Genomic DNA, 21024 nt, shown 5'->3' on the forward strand with positions numbered 1-21024 from the left:
CGGCCCTATCTCGAACCGCCAGTCTTCCCGTCGTTGTGTATTATACCTTGCGTCCTTTATGCGTGGGATTGGCTAATTTTCGCCGCTATCCTCATTAAAGATAAACTCTATTTGTCGCGAGCTGTTTCAGATGCAATTGAAGATCTCGTTATAAGAACTGGACATTATGTTTGTTAAAAAATCATTAATCAATAAATTTGATTGTCGATTATTGCGAAAAATCGTGTATTTCAGTAGAAAACTGTCAGTTTAAATGACCAATCGTGTATTTCAGTAGAAAACTGCCAGTTTAAACGACCAATCTTTTAAATTTATGTCATCACGTTTCTGGAAGCATCATATCTTAAATAAATATATTATTCACGTTTTCAATAAATTAGGTATGTAATAATTTTATCAGAATTTAAAATATTCTGAAACTTATTCGGCATTTTTACGAAAATCGTTTTGAAATATAATTCGGCGATGTGTGAATACAGTGACGCAGATAGCAGAGATATACTCCGGGGAACTGCCACGCGCACTTTGAAGCAAAACCGAAATGCTCCAGAAAGCTTTCATTGAAACGAAAGCTTTTAATGAGACCTCTCCCGAGCGGCAAAGTTCTGAGATGTTTGCGTGACGCGATTAATTAGCGACAAAACCAATCCGAGTACCATCTTACTACCATGGATCGACGATTCTGGAAGGTTGAGACAAGAGGAGGCTAGAACAAGATTATCATATGCAGAACGTTGAAACAAGAAGGATATACATTGTACACGTAAACATCCTTTACCGCTGTCAAGAGAGAGAGAGAGAGAGAGAGAGAGAGAGAAAGAGAGAAAGAGAGAGAGAGAGAGATGACGGGCTAAAATTAAAGCGTGTGTATGCGTGCGCGCGTGTTATGCGTACGCGTACGTCAGTTATCTCGAAACTCTTCGTATTCTACGGGGGTACATCGCCTCTCTCGATAGGATAATGGAATCACCGCGACGCGCGAAACTGGAACGAGCGTTAAGGCTTCGTCGGACTGCCGACGAAGAAGGCGAGAGAGAGACGTAGAAGGGAGAGGATGAGCGAAACGGGTGGTCGGAGTGACGAGATAGAGTAAAGGGACAACGGGATGGCGGTGACAAACAAAGTTTAGGTCGAATCCCGCTCGGAACCAAACTGTGCTCACCTAGCCGAGTTAACCCGCCCTGTCGGTTTTATACACCATCATCCACTCGCGCGGTTCTCGTATTTTCTCGGGTATATCGAGCTGTTTTCTCTCCCTCTCTCTCTCTTTCTTTCTCTGTCGCTCTCTCTTTATGCTTCCTCTCTCACGTTTGCGAAAACAACTCGCACTGTATTGCTCTGCGACAGTCCTCACAACGTGTACCGAAACGCTTTGTCTTATTACTTGTGTTAACTCAAGAGAGAGAGGGAGAAAAAGAAAAAGAGAGAGAGAGAGAAAGTGAGAAAGAGAGACAAGACACAGGCAACTACCGAGCTGTAAATTCCCAGACAGCTTTAGAAATGCGATTTCGATTCTGGTTAGTTCGCACCGCTATTTCGGAAATGTGCGTCGCTTGGATATCCTGACAGTTCCGGAACGCGTAGCGAAAACTGATAAATTTCCGCGAAAGCAACGAATAATTTCATAATCAACAGAAAATCAAATAACAGAAAATCTCCCTCCTCTGGCATAGGTGTGCATAGTTTCCCTATTTTGCACGGAACAAACTCTGTACACTATTTTCGTATTATTTTTATCAAATATCTTCAGAGTCAGATTTGATTCTATCGCGGGGAAATAACGCAGTTGGAGCCTGGAGAACGAAAAAACCAAGGATATATCGCGCTTTAACGCGCACGTAAAAAAAAAATAAAAATAAAGAAAAAAAAGAAATGCGAGATATAAACGGAATAAATAAATTGCATAAAAAACAATGATAAAATAAGCCCGGCACTGCGCGCGCAATAAATAACGTTTTATTAGCATTGTTTACATATTCTTCGTGCCGAACGTGCTTTACATCGAAACTCAGCCGGAGGGGTGCGTTGCGTATAATCTGCCGTTGCAATAGCCGCCACCAATACAATACCGCGGCCCGTTACGTTTTTCTACGGTTGTACATGTGCATTCGTGTCCGGAGACGTACGTTGAACGCTTGCAAAGGAGGAGGCGCAAAAAAGCAAACGAGATAAAATGGGGACGGACACGGGCGACGCTTGTCGTAGTGGTTCTCGACGGTTTCTGTCTGGTTTCCTCGCAAGTAGCGCGACTGCATAATTTATCGTTTCGAGGGATTTTACGAGGGGCCGAGAAACGTTCAGAGTCCTCGAATTCCATATATACACAAGTCTCGTATTTATTTATCGAACCCCGGCAGTAATTGCTACCGCTAGTGGCTGCCTAACAGGTATTAATGAGTGACAAAATAATCCGGTATGCCGCTTACATCGAATTAAAACGCTATGAATTGCATACATACTTCTGGACAGCATATGTTATATTTATACGTCAAATTTAAATTATCATACTAATATTTAATTTAATTTTAAAGAGCTGCTCTTCCTCTTTAATTTTTTCTTTCGAATAACAGATTTCCATTTAGAGAATAGTAATATTTAGTCATATTTAATTTTGTTGTGTATCAAACGAGTAAAATCTAAATTTTCAATCTATATTTTAATCCTTTATATTCAAAGCAAAATTATAAACGAATTGTTGTAACAATTGTTTCTAACAATTAATATATATATTTTATAAATACAACTTTAAAAAATTAATTTTCATTAAAATCGCTGCTCTTCATTTCTGTACGCATTTATATCACTCATATATGAAAAGGCTTTTTTCAGAAAATTGTTTCGAGTTGACGATATATCCATTGAAAAATTTTATCAAATGCAGAGAGACAAAAAATATAAAATGTTTATAATTATAAATAAAAAAAACAAGATATAATTCACATTACTTAAAATTTTTCATAAATGATAAATAAATAATGAATAAAATAATAAGTAAATTTCTCGTAAAATCTACGACTTTGAGACTCATTTAATTTTGCAAGAGAAATCTACCCTAGAGCGTGTGTGCTCATAATTATACTCTAGTGATATTACGATTGGCACTGTGTAAAGGCGAGGCTGCAGTAGATAAGCCGATTTCTGGAATACCACGGCGTAAAATTCGGGCCCGCAATCTACGAGCGGTATCGCGAGAGCAGCTCGGAATCGCAGGTAGTTGCCGAGACAGGGTCGACAAAGTCACGTAGGAGGAGGTGCCGGCGGCGCGACAAGGGAACGACGTCTACACGAAGAGGACTCTACACGGGTATCCCCGGATGAGAGAGAATCGTCCCGGTTATACGAACCTTATCTCAAGCGCGGATACGTGCCCGCCGGATTAACGCATTACGGAAGTTCCGCGGCAGCTAACCCGGACCTAAAACTCGCGCTCGTAGGCAAGCCAACGTACAAGGGTGGATTATCCTCCCGTAGGGTCGGACGAGCTTTCTCGGGCAGAATAGGACAGGCCCCCTGTCTCGGGATTCCAGACGAGCGCGGTCCTTCGTGTCGTCTCAAGTAAACCATTCGCACAAGCGTTACTCCGGATCGTAATTCGAGGTACGCGAGTCATCGCGCTTGGCCTGATCGTCCCGGCGCGAAGATTCGATACGCGCGCTTCGACAGTTATGGCAGACAGCTGATAACTCTACGATAAGATTGCTGCCGGGCACGCTCAGAGCCGACTCGAGAATAGTCGTCGTTATTGGCGGGGCGAGAGCCCGGCATACCGAGCGGTTAAAATCCGTAGATTGCTACGATCGATTCGAATTGAATGTCAAATGAATTTGAGAGACGCAAGCAGGGAAAATTGATATGTCCGATGCAAATTTGAAGGTCATTAAAAAAAGAAAACAAGACGCGGAAATTGGAGTGTAAAACTTGTAAATATGATCCAAATCTACTGATATTCCAGAATATCCAGATAACCGATGCATCGAATTATTCGATTACGCAAATCCGGATATCTGAACTGTCTAGATTCCGATTTTAATATTTGAGAAGAACCGAATATCTGCGGATTTTAATTTGAATTTAAATCATTCAGAGTATAAAGAATATTGTATAGAAAATTAATTACAAATCATAACATGTAAGATTGATATTACACTATTAATTGATGGAAACTGTATATAGTGAAAATGCAATTAAAATAAAAACAACATTTATTCATATTATTTATATTATATACTTTTTATTATTTTCTTTGTATTATTTATTTTATATTGTTTATATTTTATTTGAATTGTATCTGTATCGCATATATATTGTATATAAATGCAGGAATTTATTAATGTAAACCTTATACACTGCGCGCTATAAAGCACGCATAAAATACAAAGCAATGTTATATAAATAGATATTACGTAATGTAATTTATCACGGGAGGAAGCCGCATTGTATGTATTACACGATGAAAGTGGAGAAGAAAAGCGAGCAGTTCATAAAGCGGAGCGGCATGTATAGGACGAAAGATAGCGAGGGAAGCAGAAGAGGTGCAGAGACAGGGTTCGAAGGCCACGGAATCCAACCACCGTTTATACGTTTGTTTGGCTTGTAAGCTTCACGGGTAACTGGATAATATAAGCTCGGTGACGGCACACAGAAACGGCACCACAGCACGGTTTGACTTTGCGGGCGGTGCGCCCGCGCAAATGTGTGCCTAAGTGTGTGTATACAGGTAGCGGGGGTTCAGATGGGTGGCATAGAAAGGAAGAGGGAGAGTCAGAGGATACACCAATGTTTGAGTTCCGTCTCGGATGTCGCTTTGCTTCCTCCTGTCTCTCTCTTTCTCTGCCACCCCTTCTTCTCTTTCTCTCTCTCTCTCTCTAATGCCGGCTGTCTCCGACCTACGTTGCTCGTTCACCCCAGACTCACCCGACCTTTGACCTTGCTCGAGAAAGTTTCGTCGACGAATCCGACGACGATTTCTCTAAAAGATAAATCGTTTTGAACAAGCGGCCGAAAGACCGCACACTCTTTCTCGATGCGGAACGAGATGATTTCCGGTCTTTTTTCACTTGGATTATGCTTGGAGAAATGATGTATTGACATTTATTATTTTTAAACTGACGTTTCTTTGAACGTATATTGTCAAGTTGAGAAAAATATTTCGCGCGTTTAAGCTGTTAGTTATTCTCATATTGAATTTAGCTACTATTATCTCAAAATAGAGCATTATTTCTCTCGCGTATTGCATAATAATTTTTGCTACCATCTCATTTATAATCTCTGTCGGGGCGAGAATACTATTTAGACATATTTATGTGTGTATGTATGTGGGAGCGATGCGCTGAAATCGCAGCACCGGGATTATCATTTCAATGTAACGAAATAGCGAGGCATTAGTTCAGATGTGAATATATTGAAGTCGAATTACAGCTACCAGACCCCCGAATTTAACCATCGCTATCCGTAACTCGTATAGCGATACGTAACCGTAGTTTCGGGAACCGTATCTTGCCACGAGGATTATTCCGGAGAGTCAGAAGTGGGCTACTCAGCGGAGACGTGTCGAGTCGGGAAACTGACCTCCCCAACTCGCAGGGCGAATCACATTACCCGTCAGTCCGCGACGCGTTAGCACCCTGGAATTGTACGCGCATTGTACATTTCTGGGGCCTGCCATGTCAGGACGGCAATCCGTTTAGCCTAACTTTGCCGGACGCGAGTGTATAAGCCCTTACGAAATTAATCAAGCGTTATCAGCGTCCGTTGAGGTCCAGTCTCGCCAGCGTGATGCACGCGCCTGAAAGTTTCCGGTATACTTCCGTGTAAATACTTAACTTTGGTACTTAAAAACGATCACTCCCCGCCCGATGATATTTTCTGTCTGTGTAAGCGGCGGGTCTCTGTTTGCATCTACATCGCGCCCGAGAAGTAAAATAAGTATGCTTTCTTTCATATCGGTTTAATTAATGTCGGTCTTGACGCTGAGCCCCTATTAATATTTGCTTCTCTCGTAAATCTGGATTTAAATTCGTTCCGCGAAGAAAAGACGGAAACGTTCATGCGGGAAAGTAAAAAAAACGAGCTCATATTTCCGCTTCCTACCTACAATTCTTGGCTCCATAATTGCTGTTTCGCTCGTATTATCTCGCTCTAATTCCACCGCGTATAATGCAAGAAAATTTGCGATGTAATATCTAGTAATATACTTTTTCACTGTTACTTGATAGCTCTTACAAATATATATTTAGTGAAAAAGAAAACTCGTATTCATTAATACATTTCATTTGGAGAGAAAAAAAATTGCATCTTGAAAAAAATCGCGAGAATAATACGATTCTTAAATTAATTCTCAAATATTCATCGCAATCGATTACGCGGAATTGTTGCATTTTTTCAGATATGAGTGGCGCATTTAAGGGCTGCGGTCATACATTGAATATTTCCTTTACGAGCGAACGCGATTCCATTAGGGAAGTTTCGCGCCGCGGCCGAGAGGGACCCGAATTGTTCGTTAACGTCCGCTATTTTATTCATTCGATTAGTTTGCCCAGAAGGGCGAGAACGAAACAACGAGATATATGTATGAGTACCGGTTATGCATGTGACATGCGCGACCGTGTTGAAGGGATTGCCATTTTCGGGTCAGCTTTGCGCGAGAATTAATATCGTATCGACTCGATTTTCCGTGAAGAGCACTAGAGGTTATACATCTATAGAGCAACCGCAAAGCTCGTCGAGATTCTCTTGGATAATATTTTATGATCGACATTGTTTCTCTCTGTTTGCTTTTTAGTCGGGGGAGAAGGTACTTGGCACATATATTATGCCTTCATAGCACGTTATTACTGTTATTGACGTTATTACATTGATATCATTATTGTTATTATTTGGACGCTTTGTGCTCTCTAATTTTCCGCAATTACATTCCACGAACTATTATGATGCTTCAATGACCAATTCAACTCTTTATTTCCTATTCTCTTGATAAATAAATAAATAAATTCCTTGTCGTACACACATATTATATACTTTTTTCTTTCTTTTAAATTGCTCCGTCTCATCTTTTATCGCACTCAATTTTTAATTAATTTTTACTAATCATCGTTTCTTATTCATAAAAATTAGATTCACAAATAACATATAATTGTCTCTAATTTTTTAAATTAATATGAAATTTCTTTATATCTTTTCTATGTTATTGCACACAATAAAGTTCCTATTATCATTATTATACGCTTACGAAAAGAATGCAATTGGAGAGTAAACGAAGCGATACAGTTTTAACGAGACGTCACGTTCGTTTATTCGCTTCTCGGTTTTGGCGCGCAAACTACACGGCGGGATCGCACGTGGTGAGGATCGCCAGACGTTGCGCGAGGGGGTGGAACATAAAATATTGCTAACCGCCTCGCGGCCGAATTTAATTCCCCGGTCTGAACTCGGGCGAAACGTCAAGCGGAGGGATTTTCGCGAAAAAGTGGCAGGAGAAGCGTGTGCGAGAGAGGGAGAGAGCTGTAGAGCGGAGCAGAATGTGGGTGTACGAGGTGTGTGTGGTCGGCGCCGTCGACCTCGTCGAGATAAATCTTCCTGTCGATGGCTCACCGCGGCCTCGGATTAGAGTCTACATTTGCACCTATTCTACCCTGCCCCTTCCCGTTCCAACTTTTCACCGCACCGACGGTAACTCTCCCTGTCCTCCTCCCCCTCCCCCTCCTCCTCTCCCGCACCCTTCCGTTCTCCGCACTTCGTTGGCTCGCACCCCGTTCGAGAAAAGACCATCTCATAAATTCGGTAGCGCTCGTTATAAATTCAACCCTCGTCGGAGGGGGACGACCGCAACGCTGACTTTGGGTACAAGACGGCATGTTGACGGCTACGCCGGGATTTGCGTGGACTTTACGGAATGGTAACACCATGGCGCAACCCAATAGCGACGAGATCAAGCCGATCGGGGTTCGAATATTGAAAAAAAGGCAACTTATTCTATTATATTTTATATAAAAAAATCTGAGGTATCTTTTATCGATTTCAATTTGCATTCGATTGGCGTGAATAACGATTACACTGCACTACGTTCGAAGGACTGCAAGATTATAAACGCATATTCAAATGTGATAGTTTTTCTCTCTTTCTCTCTCTTCTTCTAACAGATATTATTATTGTTATTTGCATAAAAACTTACTAAGATGTAAAAGTCTGTTTTCATTTCGGCGCGCGCAATTTCACGAAAAAAATTCAATGCCGTTAATTAGAAGCGAGCTTGATGAACAACATAGATAAACGAATAATTTATATCTCGCGGGCCCGACGCATTTTTCACGGTTGTACAAGAAGCGTTATAAGAAAAACAAATGAGTCCGTTTATCCAGTGGAAAGTAGTGTATACTTCTTAGAGCAGAGAAAATTCTGAAGATCTCGAAAAACTCGACCGCTCTTCTTTCTCTGAAACGTCGTTTTATTCGCGATACGGATGTACGTAAACCGCGATACTCTGATCGATATATATCAGAGGATATACATTGTGATTGATGTACATACGTGTCATTTGTATAGAAATTTTATTCCTCGACGCAAATGCGCGATACTAGAACAAAAAAAAAGCTTATCATAATGTCGTTATAGAAAAGTTATAGGAAAATCTCTCTCATATCGGTTCAATAAAAACCTTCTTTTGCTTTCACTTTTTCTGTCTTGATTAGTTTCGCTAGTTTTCGTCTTGTAGAAACTCACGAGCAAGCCGTTTCGTTAAACACGTTTCATTGGGAAAATGAGGAAAATTAGCGCTCTCTGGGATAACTTGCGACATAAATTAGACAGAATTGAAACTCCCAAAATGCACGCATCATATTTTGCAAACTTTCCTAATTTATTTGTGGGATAATTAATTGCGATTAAAAATAAAAATATTGGCACACTCCGTTAAATTATAATTTAATCTTTGCGTCTTGCGATAGACATTTGCTTAAGACGCGTATTATGTATTCACGCGCCTTTGCGGAAAAGTTGTATTACGGTTGCGGCGACTGCGAAGAGACGGAGGGAGGTATTGTTTTAATACCCGACGAGATAGAATGCGCGCGATGCGCCATAATAAAATGCGCGATGAAAACCGCGGAAGTTTCGAGGAGGTAACGCGGATACAAGGCAGACCAATTGAAATGCAACGTATGCGAGAAGAAATATGATCCTTCCGAGAAATAATTCAGCGGAATGGCGGAACCGTCCGCGATGTTACAGCAGCGGGTCACGATGATCGAAAACCATGATTAAAGGTATAAATTTTAACGCGTGGGAAAATTAATAAAACGTGTCCGCGCGCGCGCGAAGAAAAGCGATAACGTGTATCATATATTATATCTATCAAACACATGATCTATATTTGCAAGAATGTTGTTCAATCATCGTTGATTGTGTGGGAATTCGAATAATTGATCAAATAACGTAACATTTCTATTTTTGTAAAAATCAACGATTATCTAACTACATTTTTAATATGAATAAAAGTTTTAACTAAATAACGCTTTCTTTATTGTCACAAATGGAAAATTCAGAGAAAATATTTATTCTGTTTCTTTAATAAATAATCTTTCTTACGCACGTAGAGTCGCAGTTATATAATATTTTTAATCATTTCTGCCATTTTTTAGAAACAAACATTGCATTAAAATGTCTGCTCCGTGTCTGATTTTAATGTCATGTGTGAAAGCTAATTGAAATTTTAAGAAATTTCGGAAATACCAAATGACTTATCTGATGACCGCTATCGTATATTCCGACATGTGGCTGCTACATTTTCGATATGCAACTCTACGACGATTCAGAATTCATTATGTTGCTTGCACAAAGCCGTATTGAAGTTTAATTATTACCATTATGTTCACATTAAGAATGCATATATCCTATATAACGTAATATTCTTAACTTTATACGTTTATACGCGAGTTTCGCAAACTATGATGCAAGCATACATGCGAATGCAAGTGCAAATGCGAGATATTGTTCGAAAATGTCTTAATTGTCATCACCTCACGCAGGATCGCAAACAACAAAGCTGTAATTAATATTTACGCTACGATAACCGCGATGTATGTGGCAAGAAACAATATCTCGCTTCTGAAGTAATATTTTGAAAATATATTGTGAGCTCGACTTGAATACAAATGTCTATTCTGATCGACATATAACATGAAAAATATTCTGCTGTTTTTCCATTCCACGTATTTTGGTGTACTGAAGAAAACGTGCAATGGAAACGAGGTCGACTCGCACATTGAGAATCGGGATTTTTATTTTTGCAAATGAATGTAAAATTGACGATAAAGCAATGGACACATTTTTCGCAAAGTGTATTAATTATCAATCTTATATACAATAACAGTGCAAGATAATATTTACGAAATCTTAAAATTCATAGTTTTTTTATAAATTTTAATGATAACTTTTTTGTAGAAAATGTAGAATTTTCAATTTTACATAAATCGATCATTATCTTATTTTATTTTTATGCTCACTTTATTTCAATAAAAAAATTTTAAGAAAGATAAAATACACGTCAAGTACACAGAAATGTTCAAACTTGCATGTAAATGCAAACAATTGTTTAATTATTAAAAAATTAAGATATATATATTTTTTACGCATACTTATATGTTACTTAACATTTTTTACCATAAAATAAAAGGCTTTTCACTCACCGAATGATGCGTAGCAGCGCAGTTGACTATGTCGAGAAGCTACGTTGATCTATAACATACAAATATAAGATTCAAATTATAGCAGCGTCGAAAATAATCAATATTGTAAAAAATTATTATTGCACATACACAATTATTATTTAATTTATATAATAAGCAGATATTTAATAAAACATATATTTTTTGAGTAAACTATTCTTCTTAAATATATACTCTTTTACAAGATATATATTATATATAAAAGATTCTTTTTCTGATTCTTGTCTAACAATAAGTCATACAAATAAACGGATAGAGAACGCGCGTAATTAATAAAAAATAATATACAAATAAATTACTCACCTCAAGGTTGCTCCATCATTGCCTGATGCCTCCTAGACCTCCTCATCCTCTCAGGTTGTCAGAGTTGCACTCACTCGCGAAAATATAATTAATTGACGGTTTATTACGTGGCACGATAAGAACGAATACGCGACAATTTCTACGGCACTCCCGAATTCGGACGCGCGACATTTTGTACGACACTCCCGAACTATATAAGACGCGACGAACCATTCGCGGCAAGCTGAAAACAAACATACAACATTTTGTTATTATAAAATACTTTTTTAATCATAAAATAAATTATATATAAAAATTGCAAGAAATCAATACATTATTCTTACATTACACATAAATAATTCGAAAGAAATATATGTTTCAATTAATAGCCAACACATCGCTTTAATACGTTTACGAATCATTAATTGTTAATTGTAATCATAAGGAATGATTAAATATTGGAATAGTGCTCATCACGATCATATCAAGAAAAATAAAATAACGATACATGAAGTCAGTGCCTGTTTGTTTGAATTTCGCGATGCGAATAATAAAAATTGTGCCGTGTAAATAGCGCGGTACATATGTGTGTATGTGAGATTGGAAATGAAATTTAAAACAAGAAAATTAATTTTCAAATTAGTCACAATCGTAAGTTTATATTAAGATAATATGAGAGAAGTGTTATTAAATCATGAGTACTTTTTATTACGAGTCCAGTTCTAGAGATATTTTAATTGAAAACACGTTTAATATAAAAAGTTTTGGATAAATTAAAAAATAAATTGATATCGTGTCTCAACGATATATTATGAACAATTGCACGAACAATTATTTTTTATGTGTCTAGTATCGCTATCGCATCTTTTATTTCTATCGATGACAAAAAGCAATTAATCGAAAGAGCTGTAAACTCCACTCTGCGAGAATAAGTAGAATAATATTTCGCTACGAGGAACGGCATCTACTTTATTTCGATATGTATCTATCTCGAACACGGACATTTCGGTGGATATCAAATAGCGACGTATATTCGCGCATATATAAAGTGAATGTCGTAGCGGGGGCAGGCGTTCGTTCGAAGATGCTCCTTTGCGGTCTCGGGTTAGAAATGCCAGACCGCCAGCCCAATGGGAAATGTCAACGACACCAAAGGCAAAAGTCAGCGGAGATATCTCGCTACCTCCGCGCCTAGAGACACGTTGCCTTTCGTTTGTCAAATGCTAGAAACAAATGGCGTACAGTGGGATTTCGCGAGTGTTCCCCACTGTAAGAAATGTATAGCATAAACCGAAAATTTGTTATATAGTCTGCAAACTCATCGAAATTTTACCAATTTTTTCACGATAAAGAATAACCATAACATATAATATGTCTCGATAAATTTCCATCTTTTTCATCAAAAGTCTCTAAAACTCTGTATATTATAAAGACGCTTGATATGCTGTTATAATTATTTTTACGTTTATTAAACCTGAGTGTGCTAATTTTTATTGTGCAAGGAATCGAGTCAAATTGAAGAAGATTTGTAGCGAATCTCTTTTCGATGATCAAGCTAAGAGTTTCCTTGAGCCGGGTTAGGGTTGAAGTCGAAATATCGAGTTTGGCGAAAAGAAGACCGTACAAGGTAAAGGACGGAGATAAAAAACGAAAGAAGAGAGAAAGAGATCGACTATAATCCGTGAGATCGAGCCGGTAACGCGATCAAAGCGGTTCTCTTCCGGTCTCTAAACCGATTTCCTCGGACCCGTAGAAACGTGCCGCTCATGGATCAATAACTTTTGCTCCGTTTTCCTCGAATGCGCGTATTTTCCTCACGAATTTTTTTAAACTATCTGCAAATTCAGTCCCGTAAATATAATTTTATCCGTAACGTGTTTAATCAGCTATTAATATAAGCATATCTAATCACAAACAACAGCCAAAAAATTATTATTTTCTTATTTTTGCGTATTCTACTATATATAACATATTCATCAAAATATAAATGTTTTATATATTTTTTACACGCTTTTAATAAATCGCACTACACTGTATTTTAATATTTATAAGATTATGAATTCTTGATTAACCATAACTTTGGATATTTTTAAACGACGTAATGTTCAATAGTAAAGAAAGCAAAATAATCGCGTACCTATACATTATCCCAATATTGTATAAATAACAAAGATAAACGATGACAAAGATAGATGCTGTAAGGATTGAGAAGTATTAATACTTTTGATCGTTGTAATTCAATCTATCGACGTTATTACTTTTTGACGTAAAATCATTTTGAGCCGTCCATATAACGAGAGCATTCGCTCGCATGTCCGGGGATAAATGGCAACAAGAACGAGAACTAATACTCTTACCGCCTTCAATGCATGTACCTAATGCGATAATCTCGTGAAATAATTAAGTATGTCGAGACGACCTAGAGAATGTTCTGTACCTGAGTCTATACCCATAACTACGTAAGCGAAATTTTATGATAAAAATTATTTTAATCCTGTTTAAATTAAGAGTGAAAGCTTTTCGATGTTGAATAATAAAAGTAATATAAAAATAGCTATCACAATATTACACTATTGATGTTCATATGACCTTTTTCTCACGGTTTATTTTATTAAACAAAAAGAAAGCTCTTGAGATTATTTGATTAATCTAGGAATAAAAAAAAATATATTAACTTTCTACAGAGAGAGAGAGAGATAATATTAAACATTCCTGTCTCTTCGTTCTTTGTATATGATCTAACTATTTGCACGCAGCTGTGTAAGATAAAAATTTTACCAATAAATATTTTGCATTTGTGGTGGACAAATTAATCCATCAAATATTTACTCAAAAGTGCGTTTGTACTGCGTGTACTGCGTGTATTGCGTGGTCTGTACGTGGTCTGTAACTAAACTATTAAAAATAATTTGCACAATGACAGATATTTTGTATCTCATGTTTTAACATGACATCAGGTTTACAAATTATTCAAAATGATTTTTTTTTTCAAAATTATGGAAACATTTTCTCGTAATCTAAATACTAAAAGCGTACCGTAAATTTATAAAAATTTTGTAACTTCTTGTACCTTCAACAAGTCGATATAAATGGATATGAATATATAATATATGACTATGAATTTTAAAAGTTAAGAGTTAGACTTAAGGGTTTAGATCGAGAGAGATTGGTATAAGGGATGAATTCGGAGCAATCAAAATCAGTCGCAGCACGAAAATCTTTAGTTGGACTTTTGTTTATATCCGCTCTCTATCTTCTCGACCAGAAAAATAGAAGTAGCAGCTTATGGTCGTTGAGACTATTGAACCGGAACGGTACGAAAATACCGGGAGTCTCTCGAAGTGATTCTGGTAAGCAGCCAAAGTGAGGATGTAATGGAGCCACGAAAGGAAGAAGGAAGAAAAACGACGCGAGAAAAGGAGTAGAGAACTCGTCCAGGAACCCTTCTACTGGGTGGCTTAAAAACGTTTAACTGGTAACTAGGCTAATGTGGGATTATTGAGGACAATGATAGCATCCGATACAATTGAAGATTCTTTTGATTTAACGTCACATAAAAAAAAAAAAGAAAATTATCCGATCGAACATTTCAAATATTAAACCATCGAAAGGGATAATTCATATTAAGTATTCACTCGATAATTCTCCTATTAATTAAACGCATTTAATTATTTTGCTATCCTCAATTTTTTATTCGAATAAAATATGCGATCCAATATAATGCTCATAGAAAGACGAAAATGTGATAATTTTTTTATAGAAACTTAACTGCATATTTTACATATTCGGACAAAAAGAATCGAGATATTTTATCTAATTTTCGTGATAATATATATATAATCGCGAATAATCTATATTCAACATAATATTGATTTATGACAGATAAATACCGGTCGTTAGGATTTACAAGGCACACGTAAGAAATATCACGACAGCAAACCGTGATATTATTTCGGGGATATAGATTTGTAGCGTAGCGAGATGCGTACAACGCTCGCAAGATGTTACGCGGATATTAACGCCGTGTCGTGTCTCATCAACGTCGTGTAACGGCGGGGGTGAAATGCCGATGACGATGATTGATGTTGACGACATACATACACAGCCGACTGTATTCAGAGAGAGAAATGCGCGGTAACGGGCGCGTTAATAATCGGCGCATCTGCTCTTTTAATTTACTTCGTCGACCGTCGGAGCGATAAATCGATGATTCCCGAATGATTAGCCCATAAATGTCTATCTGCACATTAAGCGCAACGATCTCCCACGCGTCAAATTTATTAACGCGCGTCGCGCAACGAGGTTGCGAGAACGGGCAAAGGCGGATCCCGGCAAATGAAATAAAGTATTTATTTTCGTAACAAATTAGCGCCGCTAATGGCCGCCGCAAGCGCAAATTACCGACATTACGTACTCCGCGGAATCTCTCACGCGTGCTTCATTACGATGCGCGACCGCGCACCGTGTCGGCTTTAATTAGCCGTAGATAACCCGAACACCCGTTGCCTCAATTACTTTTTCGCGATCCGGCCGATATCCGGCCTGAATTTTCGAAGCGAAATTTACGAAACGGAACGTAACGCTCGCATCGCGAGTTTGTAAATTCGTAAAATTTGCATAATTATTATAGAAAACGAGAGAACGAAAAGAATTTTCTTTCTCCTTCGAAGAGAATTTATGGAAACGTAAATTTGTTCTTCGATTTCACACAAACACGTTTTAGAAATAACGGCGGAGGTGGCAACCGTTGCGTTTTCCGATCTGCTTTCTCTATATATAGGGACCTTTCGATATTTGATCTTTTGATTGAATTGCGCGGCCAATAACTGACCTCCCTTAAGGGGTCTGCTTGCGCGACCCTCGGGAAATATCGGACCTTTAATGCCCTGATTCGAGAACATTGCGCTCTCTTTTCCCATTTGACCTCGGTGCGGTCGCTCTCTGTCTTTTCGCATTGCAACTGGTGCTTGAACTTTTCAGCCCTTTCCTGTCGCTGTTGGAACGCACAGCAATCGTGGAAATTGATGCTTTTAATATTCACCATTATATAATTAAAAAGGTAGCAATCAAACATTTATGTTTGATTTATACGATTAAAAAAATACAAATATTTATTGGTAAATTAAATTGCAGTTATAAGTTACAAAAAAAAGAAAGGAGCAAAACGCGTTTACATGATATAGCTCCTAATGACGACGCTTGCAACAAGATGCGCGCTACTCCAGGAAATCGTTTTTGTTCGCCATGAAGCGAGACTCATTGTGCACCGCGGGAACGTCGGCCGATTCAATTTTACCCCAATGAACCGTGTGACGCGGTAGAATCGAAAAAAGTCGACAGAAGAGTTAATGGAAGGGTGAAAGGGGAGTTTTGCAATTTCCGCGACATACGTTTCTGTCATATCGTCGTATAGTCAAAGGCGCCTGCGATATCGCGCGCCATATAGCTTCGACATTTTTCATGGAAATTGCCGAACAATATAGCGGAAGAAGAAGAATAAGAAAAGCAAAATATACCAAAGGATAGGAGGAAGGAAAGAAGGCCATGCAAACGTAAAAAGGTGGTGTCGTACTCGGGGCGCAGCGAATCTATTAGTGGCTGTCTGGGTTAAACTGTGTTTGGTTTGCGGGCTCGGCGCGGCCATCTGGGTGGATTATCAGCGACGTAGAAGTCGAACCGAACGTCCGACTAACTCTCTCCTTGCTGAGAGACCGCAAGGGTGCGGTGGTCTACTAACCGCCCGATAAAGCCGTGGCTTTTCGGCACGGAAACGCTTCGAGAAAATAATTAACTCCGTCCATTCCGGCGGTTCCTTCGATTTACATGGGCTTTACATCATCGCGAGCGAGTACGTGAATCTTCATTCTGTCTAGAGGGACAGCCAACATATAGAGATATCTTGATTTGACGTGGCAGTAGCAGCTCCTCTGTCATGTCGAGCTGTTCCGTCATGTTCGTACTATTGTGCGTGTGACCGTGTATGTTAGATTTACGATATTCGAGGATGGGACGTTATATGAGAAGACTACATCGCGTGGAGAATGCAGGGCAAAACGTGCATATATGATTAATTTGTAACAAATTATTTTCCATTAGCTATGTACGATAGAATATAAATTTAGTTATTAAATAAAAATAAAAGATAGATTTTGTTAGCGAGTTTGATTTAATTACAGAATTAAATATTTACTACGTAAATTGTGATTTCTCGTTTCTCTTAATTGAAAAAATTTCAATTCCATCATTTATATGCACATGTTTAAAATCATCTTGTCAATCGTTATCGCAAAGTCAAATCTGCTTGCACCGTCTCTTAGTTCGATGAGGCTTGCATAGAGATTGACGATTTTGAATCGACGTTTCAAGTCGAGTAGGCTTTTGAGCTCCGATTTGTCGGCAAATACATCCATCTGCTTCGCCTTTTCAAAGAAGGATTTAACCTTCGTGCGACGTCTGAATATTTTTATCGTCGAACAAAAGAGGAAATTATGGACTGATTTATTTGACTTATTAAATTTTTGATTTATTTAAAAAATTTTATTATAATTTCATTACTCGAAAATTTTCAATAAATAATTAGTTCAGCGAAAGTCGCTGTTTGTTTTTTTTTTAATTGTGATAATAAAGACTAGAATGAAGAAATTGATATTATTATTAGTAAAAATTAAAGAATAAACAAGTGATGAATAAGGTAAATCATTTTTTTAAATTGAAGTTACTTTTAATTTATTATGAGAGCACTGCTTTTTTCTTTTTAAAGGAATGGAAATAGATGCAAATTCATTATTTCAAGCGTAAGATTACGATTTACGATTTAATATCCATTTTCTGACCGCACTCACACTTGATATTACTTTCTATGCATTGCGTTGGTATAAATTAAAAATTCATAAAAATGCAGCAGAAATAGAGAGAGAAAGAGAGAGAGAGAGAGAGAGAGAGAGAGAGAGAGAGAGAGAGAGAGAGAGAGAGAGAGAGAGAGAGAGAGAGAGAGAGAGAGAGAAAGGGAGAGAGAAAGAGCAATTACTCGGCCAGCTTCTATCTATTAAAACAACGTGTTTAGCTTGCCGTATTACGTGCTTGTTGCGCCCCTCGACCGCGCGCGCGGACGCTAAGGCTGTCATCGACGTCCTAGAAACAACTTCGGCAACACGGGAAGCGGAATATTAGTGAACAATGGTGGCCATAATGCTTCCTGCCGGTTATAACGCCAAGCGTACCTGTTTGCAACTTGAGTCAAGCGCAAACCTAGGATTGGATGGCAGACAATTTAAGCACGGCTTACGATTTAAACAACGGTTGCTGTACAAGCGGGCCTCCATCCGCCCTACCGCCCCATTTAAACACTCTTACAACTACCCAAATGTGGTATGGATTAATTCATTCAACGTCCCTATCTGCATCTGGGAAGGGGCTTTCGGGCGCTTAAAGCGGGAAATAAATCTATCCCGCGCGGCGAGTCTCCGAGATCGCAAGCAGCAAAGAATCTAAATTGCGGTTGCCGTTGTAATCCATCGTTGTCACCCGCGCGAAATAAATGATATCCGTAATTGTACCCACCCGTACATTTTATTAAGCTGGCCATTGTTCGCCGCCGAAAGTAAACTGTCTAGTGGTGCGTATTTCCGCGTCGTATATTTCGCACTGAATACGGTCGTCCGGTTACCACTTTATGTAAATACGAACAACGTCCTTCGTACTGGACAAATGAGAGCGTCAGAGGCCTGACAATCACGTTTTCGCGCTGAAGCGACTCTTCGACACAAATCAACCGGCAAATGCATCGGCTCTCTTCACGATTTCGACAATTTTGCGAAATGCTTTGAAAAATAAGATGTGTATTCGTACACATAAATTACTTTAACGACGTGAATTCGCGTGAAAAAATGTTTGCGCCATCTCGAATTATTACTGTGGCTATAATAATTTCTTAATTTGCAATGCACTTTTGACGCGGGGGTTGCGAAAATAATGGTCGCTGCGTTAACTTTGCGTCAAAAGTTCCGGCGAGCGTTTAACATACGTCCGACCGCCATATTTATGAACCATGAAATATTTCCGTGTTATAATTGCGCCTTAAAGCCTGAATTCATAATGCCCATTCTCCTCAAGCGCTGTATCCCCGCCCCCTTTTGTGCCCGCTGGGCACTTAAAAAGAAAGATATGCAAAGGGCATTAAATAAATTTACACTCTCGGTGCTCCCTCGCTCGTCGCGTGAAGGCGCACGTGAACAGATTACTTTCCTTTCTTTTTCCTTCTCGTTCCTTTAAGTCGGATTTACGATATCGCGAAATTCGTTTATAATTTTTACGGTGGCCCTAATGAGGGTTTTTCGTGTCCGAGGCTACATTCTGCTTTCTCGTGCTTTCTCTCAGAAATGACCTTTTTCTCGTGGAAAATTATAACGCCAATGTCCCTTAATGATACACCGAGAGATTATACAAGCCATAAATGATGTTAATTTGATTAATGTGTTGAATGTGCATCTGTATAACGAATTGAATGTGCATCTGTATACCAAAAAAATGTCGAAACCCGAAAGAACAAAACCGCGAAGCGAGCTCTTGATGGAAAAAAAATTGCTAGGACGCTAGGATGATCGAGAAAGGACTAGCTCGATCGAGAATTGTACAATCGTGTCGAGAAATTAGAACAAACACGAACCGTGTGCCGCTTTTCTAGCGCCGTTTTATCCGTGGAGCTTTTAATTTCGAGCCACGAAGCTCTTTATATATCCGCAAGGGGAATAATTATCCACGAAAGGGAAGAAAGCTGGCATTGAATATTTTAGCTCTCATTCCTTGTAGCACTGTTTCACAAACCTCTCTTCTTCCCCTTCTTATTCTCTCACTTCTCTTTAGCTGTGGGGTACTAACACCCCTTGTTCCGTAACAAAAATAAGAACGAATAAATGCGAAGGGAGGTACGCGACCCGAAGAGAGCGAGAATGGAAAGTATTTTACTATTTTTATCTTTCTAAGGTCTTACGGTCCTAGGATTAGCTAGGAAAGTTACGTCAGACATTTTGTGGTCAGCTTTGCATAAGTCTCAGATTTCTCTCTCTCTCTTTCTCTCTTTCCCCATACTGTCTCTCTCTTTCTCTATCTATCTATCTCTCTTTTTCTCGTTATCTTTCGTTCGCGTTGTTTCGTATTCCGTCTCTTTATTTCGCGATTCTCGGTTCGAATGTACGTATGTCCAATAAAAATGTAGAACTGCGCATTAACTTCTATATCCCTCTAATCCGACAAGCTATTTTACTTTTGAGTTAAAGTATATTACTAAATTGCTGATTCGCGATTCACAGCAGTAATTTTACGTTAAAAAATTTCGAGTTTAAAAAATTATTTATGTGTAAACAGAATTAAAGTATTCTACCAAATAATATTAGGTATAACAATCACATGTCTACAGTTCAGAAACTTATGAAATATATAATGTATATATGCGGAATATATATATATGTATATATATATATATTTAATTAAAATATATTTTTAGATTTTTGGTTAATATTATATTAATTTATTTCATTAATAATAAAAATCAGAATGTATTTTCCTTTTATAGCTAATGAAAAAATGTATATATATTCGTGCAAAAAAAATGTTAAGAGAAACAATGCTTTATTTTATGAAAGTCAGCGAACTAGTTTATCGTTATAATTAATACAAAGAACGATCGCGAGATATGATATTTAATGAGTGATTCAAAGTGTAATGTTGGTTTTTTCGTGTTGTAAAAGTCAGCAGATTTATTTTATCGTCATAGTTAATATAATAAGGGGACGGCCAACGAAAATGAATTGCATCGATATGCAAATGCTCGCGCCGAATGTATAATCAATGTAATATATTCCAAAAGCATTTTTTCCGCTGTAATATCGTTACAAATGAATACGTGTACTGATTATATTTTCCTTCCGGTGATTTAATTTATAACATATATTATAGAATTCTAAAAAATAATGTAACGTTCGAGTATGCGCCGATAGTGGCGAAGGGGAGAAAACTTCGCGAA

At 38.1% G+C, this 21024-nt stretch overlaps 1 protein-coding gene across 6 annotated transcripts in view; it reads left to right on the forward strand.

The window, feature by feature from the left end:
• Window positions 1-21024, forward strand: part of Scgdelta (sarcoglycan delta) — a 257268-nt gene that overhangs the window by 152708 nt on the left and 83536 nt on the right. The window lies entirely within an intron of this gene.

The sequence above is a fragment of the Prenolepis imparis genome, unplaced genomic scaffold, assembly GCF_030444845.1.
Source record: "Prenolepis imparis isolate NDT839.2.m4 unplaced genomic scaffold, iyPreImpa1.0 SCAF_9, whole genome shotgun sequence".
NCBI classification, from domain to species: domain Eukaryota; kingdom Metazoa; phylum Arthropoda; class Insecta; order Hymenoptera; family Formicidae; genus Prenolepis; species Prenolepis imparis.